This window comes from Euphorbia lathyris, chromosome 3, assembly GCF_963576675.1.
Source record: "Euphorbia lathyris chromosome 3, ddEupLath1.1, whole genome shotgun sequence".
NCBI classification, from domain to species: domain Eukaryota; kingdom Viridiplantae; phylum Streptophyta; class Magnoliopsida; order Malpighiales; family Euphorbiaceae; genus Euphorbia; species Euphorbia lathyris.
The window spans coordinates 40,290,311-40,298,395 of record NC_088912.1 but is presented as its reverse complement, the minus strand read 5'-3'; positions in this window follow the sequence as shown (position 1 = coordinate 40,298,395).

Genomic DNA, 8,085 nt, shown 5'->3' with positions numbered 1-8,085 from the left:
GGGAATCATGGTACCATCGGTCGAACCGCCGGGCACTTGCTCCGTCATGAGCCAACATCGTCAGCAGCATCCCTAGAGCGTTTGCTGCTCCTTGAAATTGTATTACACATATAAACGATTACTATGTTATAATAATAACTAAAGTAAACTAATAATAAAATAAAACAAGAATGTAAATTATTTACCCGAAGATGACTCACCAACAACAAAACGGTCGCCTTTCCCCTTCGTCACCTCATAAAGTGGGATCCTATCAGCTGCCTGATGATCTGAGTCACGCATGTCAATCTCATCCACGTCCATACCGACATCATCATGCCTCTCTACCTCATGCACCCTCTGTGCCTCCGCCATCGGCCTCTGCAACTCTCGGTTCCTCTGAATAGAGGCATTAGCAACACCTTTAGTACTCTCCCGCTATCCGGAACTTATATCAAACCTCTCAAAAATGACAAACCAATCGGAACACGTCAGTTGTTATTTACTCTAATTCAAATTTGTTCCTAAACCCTAAGCATTTTCGTTATTATTTACTCTAAGCAATTTTGTCTAATTGAGCTACGTTCTTATTTACTATCAAATTTACAACTTACGTCAAAAACTTTACACTTAATATTCTATTTGTACACACAAATTTACGTTAATTAATGAAAAATAAATATAAATTTAACGTAAAAACAACAATTGGACGCTTCGGTAACTCGGTATAGGCGTTTTTTCAATTTTAGGTCCTTGAGGGCGGCCAAAATATTTAAAAAAAATCAATTTCCGCCCCCCCGTGAGGAGGGCGGTCAGAAAAAGCACATGCCCTTTAGGCAGACGTTTTTTTTTTGCCCGCCAGCCAGCCGCCTACCCTTTGGGCAGGCGGAAACTTCGCCTGCCTAGTGGACAGAACTCGTGTTTTTGAATCATTTTTAAAAAAAAAAACCTACCTTATCATGAATTGGTCATTTTGCTTTGCTGTGATTTCCTGACATGATTCTCGTTCCGAAATCTGATTTTGGGAGAGATTAGAGAGTTGAGAGTTTGAGAGAACTAGAGGATGAAAAGTTTTGGTAAAAATAAATGAGAAGGATAAAATGGTCTTTCAGGGTGTGGTGATAAGTAATATGGAGGCGGTGAATAGCAATCTACTTAATTTAATTGTTCTAGAAATACTCCTTAACCCGCAATTAATCGAATTTTATGTGTTGATCACTTATATGCCAAAATATACCCATTGGAATTTAAATTTACCGAAAATAGAAACTACAGACTAAAACCTAGAATACAACAGATTAAAGGTAGAATTCCGGAATCCCATAATTGCTGGAACTGTAGTCGATAGGGGTGTGCATCGGTTCAGTTTAAACCGTATACCGAACGCAATTGATTGAATTCGGTTTTTCGGTTCTGTTTTTTTGACACTTCGGTTTGGCGTCAGTTTTATTTTTTAGTGCATTTCGATATTCGGTTCGGTTTCAAAAAAATGTAAAAAAACGAACCGCATCGAATTACTCATATTCTATATTACTTTATATATATACACACATATATTTGAATTTACAAGTTTAATTTTTTTTTTTATTGTTATTGAGATAACAAGTTAATATGAATATATTTTGAAAGTATTTCTAATTTTTTTTATTATTGAGGTAAATTTAACGATGAAATATAGTGATTTTTATTTTTTATTTTTATACTTTAATGACATTCGGTTTGTTCGGTTTAAAACCGAACCGCGCCGAATATTTCGGTTCAGTTATATTTCGTTTTTATATGTTATTCGGTTCGGTATCAGTGTGAATTATTTTAGTACTTTTGGTATTTGTTTTTTTGGTTCAGTTCGGTTCGGTTTTGAACCGATGCACACCCCTAGTAGTTGATTGATTGTATTAGGTGGCTTCCGGCGTAATCAAAAGTTTAGGTAATAGTAGGTCTACCACTCCCAAGGCCAGAGCAAACCACTGACCTTGAACCTGACAAGCAGAGATTCAACTCCTTATCACTCGGACCAACCCTCATTCATTAGTTTTGTGGAAATTGAGACCATAATTTCTTACATCAAAATATAAACCTTAAACCAAGTCAATTACATTACAATTTTATAATAATGTTAAAATTGCAACAAAACAAGCTAAATAAAATAAGAGTGGGAGTGAGGGAGTAGCATGAAACTAAACTAAATTAAAGCAAGTAAATTGACGCGGAGGGTAATTTGGTAAAAGAAAGGAAAGGGACGCCCTAAAAAGAAGGGGTAGTGGTAGACATGTAATAAAATGGAAGAGAAAAGACGTCTATCAAAATACTGTGAGAAAAACAGTAGAAAGCAGATGAAATTATACAAGGCAATGACATCACTTTACTAATGCTCACGTCACCCTGCAATTGTTCCTTTTGCAGTTCTTACTACTATTAATATTAAATTAATTCTATTATTATTATTATTATTTTTAGCCATTCCCCATCACAAGTACCATACATATTCCCTTCTTAATCTTATGCTGCACATTTTTACACTATGCTAATTATATTTTAAGATGGGTATTGCTATTTACCGTTCCCAAATTACTTATTACCGTCTATTTGGATAATTTTATTCTTTTTACAAAAAAAAAATTGAAAACTAAAAATTTGGATTTTTGAGAGAATCGGCCAAATTTTGGCTTTTAGGTGGATGCAGCATCCGCCTAGGCATAATTTTACCCATTTAAAACTGTCAAAATTTTTATGACAAAAAATGATAAATTGTTCAATTTTTTGTGACGAAAAATTTAAAATCATCCATTTTTTGGACGAAAAATGTAAAATCGTAAAAAAAAAAACATTATTTTCATGATTTTTTTGATAAAAAAACATAAACTTTAATGTTTCCGACTCGTAATCATCCATTTCCGAGGTTCTCGGATTGTCACATATCAATTATTTTCATAATTTCAATTATTGTTGTTCGGATTTGTGATTTTGGAGAGAGAATTTTCAGTTTTTTATTAAAATTATGAAAAGGGCAAAAAAGTCCAAATGAGGACGATAACTAGTAAAGGGGGCGGTATTTAGTTATTAGCTTTAAAATTTAACATAAAAATCACTAACGCCGTGAATTTTGTCATCTACACTTCACATGTGCCTCATATTATCAGTAACAAATCATAAACATGTGTTGGGATATGAAAAAAAAAAATCAAACTCCGAAAGCTTCTAAGTGACTACTCAAATCACTAAGCATCTTCACATCCTATTTATTATTAAGAAGCGTCTAGTGTATATTTATTTCATTTTTTTATTAATAATTTATTATTGGGTTGTCTCTCTTCTTTCATTATTGTTAGAGATGATATATCTTAGTCAGTGTCCGTTTGTTTCTATTTTTCGGAACTGTTTTTTTCCTTACACGTTTAAACAAGAGACAAAAAAAATAGTAAAAATTCGAAACAGTTGATTTTTAGACAAAAATCAACTAATATATATTGCCTATCCGTAACAGCAAATAGCAAACAGGAGTAGTTGAGACAGACGGGCTCTCGCTCTTCAAATCACTAAGAGTCAATTGATTGTATTATTTTTAGAAATGGAACTAAAAGTCTCTTAGATATGCTTTAAAAGTTTAAGCCGATAATTGAAATGTAAAAATAACTTATTTCTATTATTATTTTAAATATATAATAAAATTATATGTAATTTGAAAACACAACCACCTATAACCTTATGAAATTGACACAATTATGACATAGAATTATTTAATTTGAATTAGGACTGCAAATAATTTTGCAAATGAAGAGGCTAGATGGGGCGAGCTTTGCAAAAATCAGAAGCTGTGGATTGGGAGCGGTTGTAAGGGATGAGACGAGCCATTTTTTGGTTGGGAGCAGTTGCTTAATTAAAGCTGTAAAGGAACCAAAGATCATCGAAGCACTTGCGGTCCGTACGAGCCAACATTTCATAAATGTTGTCTTTGAATCGGACGCCAAATTAGTTGTGGATGCGGTTAATTCTGACAAACAAGATAATTCGGAGTTCGGTTTGATTGTTCAAGATTGCAGGGATATCATCAACTCGCATTCTGGTTTTAATTTGTGTTTTATTCATCGTTCAGCGAATAAGGCCGCTCATGTTATGGCTAGGCGGGCTTATTCCAATGCTAACAATAGTCTTTTCAGTGTTTTGCCTATATGGCTAGCAGATGTTATTCGTGAGGACGCTAGTCCTACTATCTAATAAAGTTGCAATTCTATTCAAAATCAAAAAAAAAAGGCTAGAAAATTATTTCCAACTAAATTACAAGAACTAACAAAGGGACCTGTTCCAGCTAGCTGGTGCCTGTTTTTATTTCTTTTATTCGGGTATTGGACATAAAAATCAGTAGATTTTATTTTTTTTGATAGAGAAAATCATTAGATTTTGATATGACGGGTCACTTATAGGGTATTGCTAAATACCGTCCTTAATTTCTGTTTCACCGCACTGTTTTGACCATTTTACCCTTGCTATTTTTTTCCCTCCTAAAACCTTAAAAACTCTCTCTAGTTTTCTCTCCCGAGCACAAATCCCGGATTTGAAAAAAATGGATCAAAACATTCCCGAAGACAATGAGTTCGAACACGAGGTAATATTACGAGAATTAAAAACGTTATTAATCATTTTTTTATTTTTTTTTATTCGAATTTTGCCTGGACGGGTGGCGATTACCACCCGTTCCTTAGGCCGATCGGATGAACTACCCGATCGGCCTAAGGAACGGGTGGTAATCGCCACCCGTTCCACCTTTGGAACGGGCAGTACGCGCTGCCCGTTTCCACCTATGGTGGAACGGGTAGCCTGCCCGTTCAGGCAAAAGTGGACAGAAATTGCCCCGAACTAATTTCGAATGGGAGAAATAGGCCCGAAGTATTTTTTTTTTGTAATTTTAATGTAAATTTTTCGTAAGGTACCGATAGAAGATTGGAACCCCGATAACATTGATTATAGTTCGCGTTTTATAACGGATACCGTTTTCCCCTCCAGTCAGGATGCTATTGATTGGGCAAAAAAGATAGCTATTCAGAATGGGTTTGAGCTTGTAATATCTTCGCACAAAAATGGGGGTAAACAGAAGTTGTTGCGCTGTTCACGGGGTGAACGATATAGAGGTGTTGTGAAAAATGATGAAGATCCTGCAATTAGGAAAAGTAAAACTAAAGCGTGCCGATGTAAATTTCAGATTAAAGCCTATCAACATGCAGACCTTTCGGGATGGGGGATAAAGGCTAAGGCTGGGTTAACTGGAATGCATAACCATACAATGCGTATGTATCCAGAGGGAAGTCGGTAAATGAGCGGACTCAGTATCGCATCTAAACAAATTGTGCGTGATCGTCCGGGAAGAACCACTGTACCATAATCTCAGCTTCGTGCAATACCCTGATCTGGTATGACACCTAAGGACGCCCCTGTCCTGACCGGCCCATATAGCACATGCAATATGTCCCAAAAATCTCGGGATCACAGCACCATCAAATGGACCCCCGGGGACGGGGTCCTTCACAACCCAGTCATCCTCTACACTCCTCGATCGCTTGCTGCTACCTGAAATTACAGCAAACGGTAGACATTAATTTTTTAGTATATTTTTCAATAATCACGATTAACACAAATACAAATAAACACATTTTTTAATTTCTCTTACCAGAAGAAGATGCTGCGGTAGAAGAAAATCGTCCGTCTCGACCCCTCGTCACAACGCCACGATCTATGGGGATAGTATCAGCACTAGGACGATGCATAGAAGCATCCCCGTCCATGTCTATACCAGCCGCCTCATCCCGTCCCTCAGCACGCTCCGCCTGTGCAGCATGTGCCCTCCGGGCGTCCGCCATAAACCGCTGCTGCTCCTCCCGGTCCCGCCGAGCAGATGCAGTAACAGGACGTGAAGACGTGCGTCTAGGGTCAGCTCCCTCCTTATCCTGTAATATTATTTATTTATAAGGTATATTCAATTTAACATAAATTTTTTTTTCTATACGTTCGGGTTTGCCTACGCCCGGTCCGTGCAATTTTTTTTTAAAAAAATTCAAAATTTGCCCCTTTTTGGCCTGGGCGGGTGGTTTACACCACCTGCCCTAAGGGCCAAACGGGTGCGGCGCACCAGTCGGCCTTAGGGCCGACCAGTGCGCCGAAAATGTTTGGCCCTTAGGCCAAACGGGTGGCGCATGCGCCCCACCATAAGGTGGAGCGCATGCGTTGTACGCGTTCCACCTTAAGTGGAACGTGTACGTCGAGCGATCCACCCTAAGGTGGATCGCATGCGCCGCGCGCTCCGCCTTACGGTGGAGCGCGTGCGCCGTGCGATCAACCCTAAGGTGGATCGCTCGGCACTATGCATCTCCACCTACGGTGGAACGCATAGTTCATGCGTTCCACCGTAGGCGGAGATGGATTCCGGCACCCGCCTAGGCGAAATTCTGGGATTTTAATCCCGAATTTCGGCCCGATTACTCACGATTTTGATAATTTTTTTTATGGAAATACTTACCGTAATACCCATGTATCCTTTGCCGATGCCTCCTCTTCGTGCCATCTCGTTTTTGGTCGGTTTTTTTTAGAATGGAAAAGATGTTGAGAGGATTTGGAATTTCAAAACTTATGTTTGAAATAATGAGAAGGGCAAAAAGGTCAATACATGGCGGTGAACCGGAATTTTAGTGCGGTATATAGTGGCCCACTTATATAAATAGACATTGCATTTGTAGGAGACATCATTAGCTTTGAGGGATGTGTAAATTTAGAATTTATGTACTAAAATTGTGTACTAATATTTTATAAATTTAGACTCTATTAACGAGAAAAGATATAACAGAATTGAATTTTCCAGAGTTGTAGTCAGTTTCTGATAATTAATTTTTTTAAAATAAGGAATACTTTCTAAAAAAACATACGTACGTTTCACAATTTATGGATTTGTGGTGAAGGACGAATAGCAATACAATACTTCCATTTAAAAGAAAAGGTTAAAGACGTATAAGGACATTTTTTCAAAGTTGTTATGACATTTATAAATATAAATATTAATTCAATGTATAAAATAATAGAAAAACACAAACTTGGAAAATATAGAACCTCAAGTATGTTATTCCTTTTCTTATTTTGGGTATTATCATTCAATGGATCACAAAAGTAGGAGTGAAATCGACCAAAAAAATGTTTTCTTTTTCCTCCATAAACACTTATCATATAATAAGGTAAATATTTTAAAAGTTGAAGTCTATTGAATTAATTAAGTTAAATCATCATTTAGAAGTTGTCTGATCAATATAAGAACATGAAATCAATTAATAAGCAGCTCAATTTGTAATTAATCCACAGAAATTCATATAACAGTGTTTCAATTAATAAGATTTCTAGTTTGATGTAGTACTATTGATGTAGCGCGGAATCCACTGAGAGTTTTAAACCGTAAACTCACAAAGGCTAACAACTTATATAGCTAAACTAGAAGGAGTGGATCCTAATTCATGGACTAAATCCATAGGAATAGTGAAATCCCCATTGTTGAAGGTGAAAACCTTAACAAACTTCACAAGGAAGAAGATATATATTTGATTTCATAAAAGTTGACCAATACAAAGAGAAAGAGATGAATTTATATCATCTCAAAAACCTAAATGTTAAATTACATAAAAGGGTAAAGAGTTTAGCTAATTAAACATAAAGATAAAAGGGTAGATGTGGTAAAGGTGAGTGGAGGGGTGCCTTTTGGAAGTGGGGAAAGAGCTGAGGGACCAAATGTGTAAATAATAAGGGAGCCGAAGTAATGAGCAAGTTTGCTGAAAAGTGGAACTACGCCCTGCGTGTCCACAGTACGCCCTGCGTGTCCAACAGTACGCCCTGCGTGTCTTGGCTGATGAGCTCTTCTCAGGATCAGACACTCAAATACGCAGGACGTGCCCAACAGTACGCCCTGCGTGTTTTGGCTGCTGACTCTTCTCCGGATCATTCCTTTTTACACGCGGGGTTTTCTTCCTTTCTCTTGCTCCGGATTCACGCTCCGCGTGTCCTCTCTCACGCCCCGCGTCCAGAGACAAGATGTCCTCGTCATTCTCCTCTTCTTCAAAAGAGTTGGCCCCCAACTCA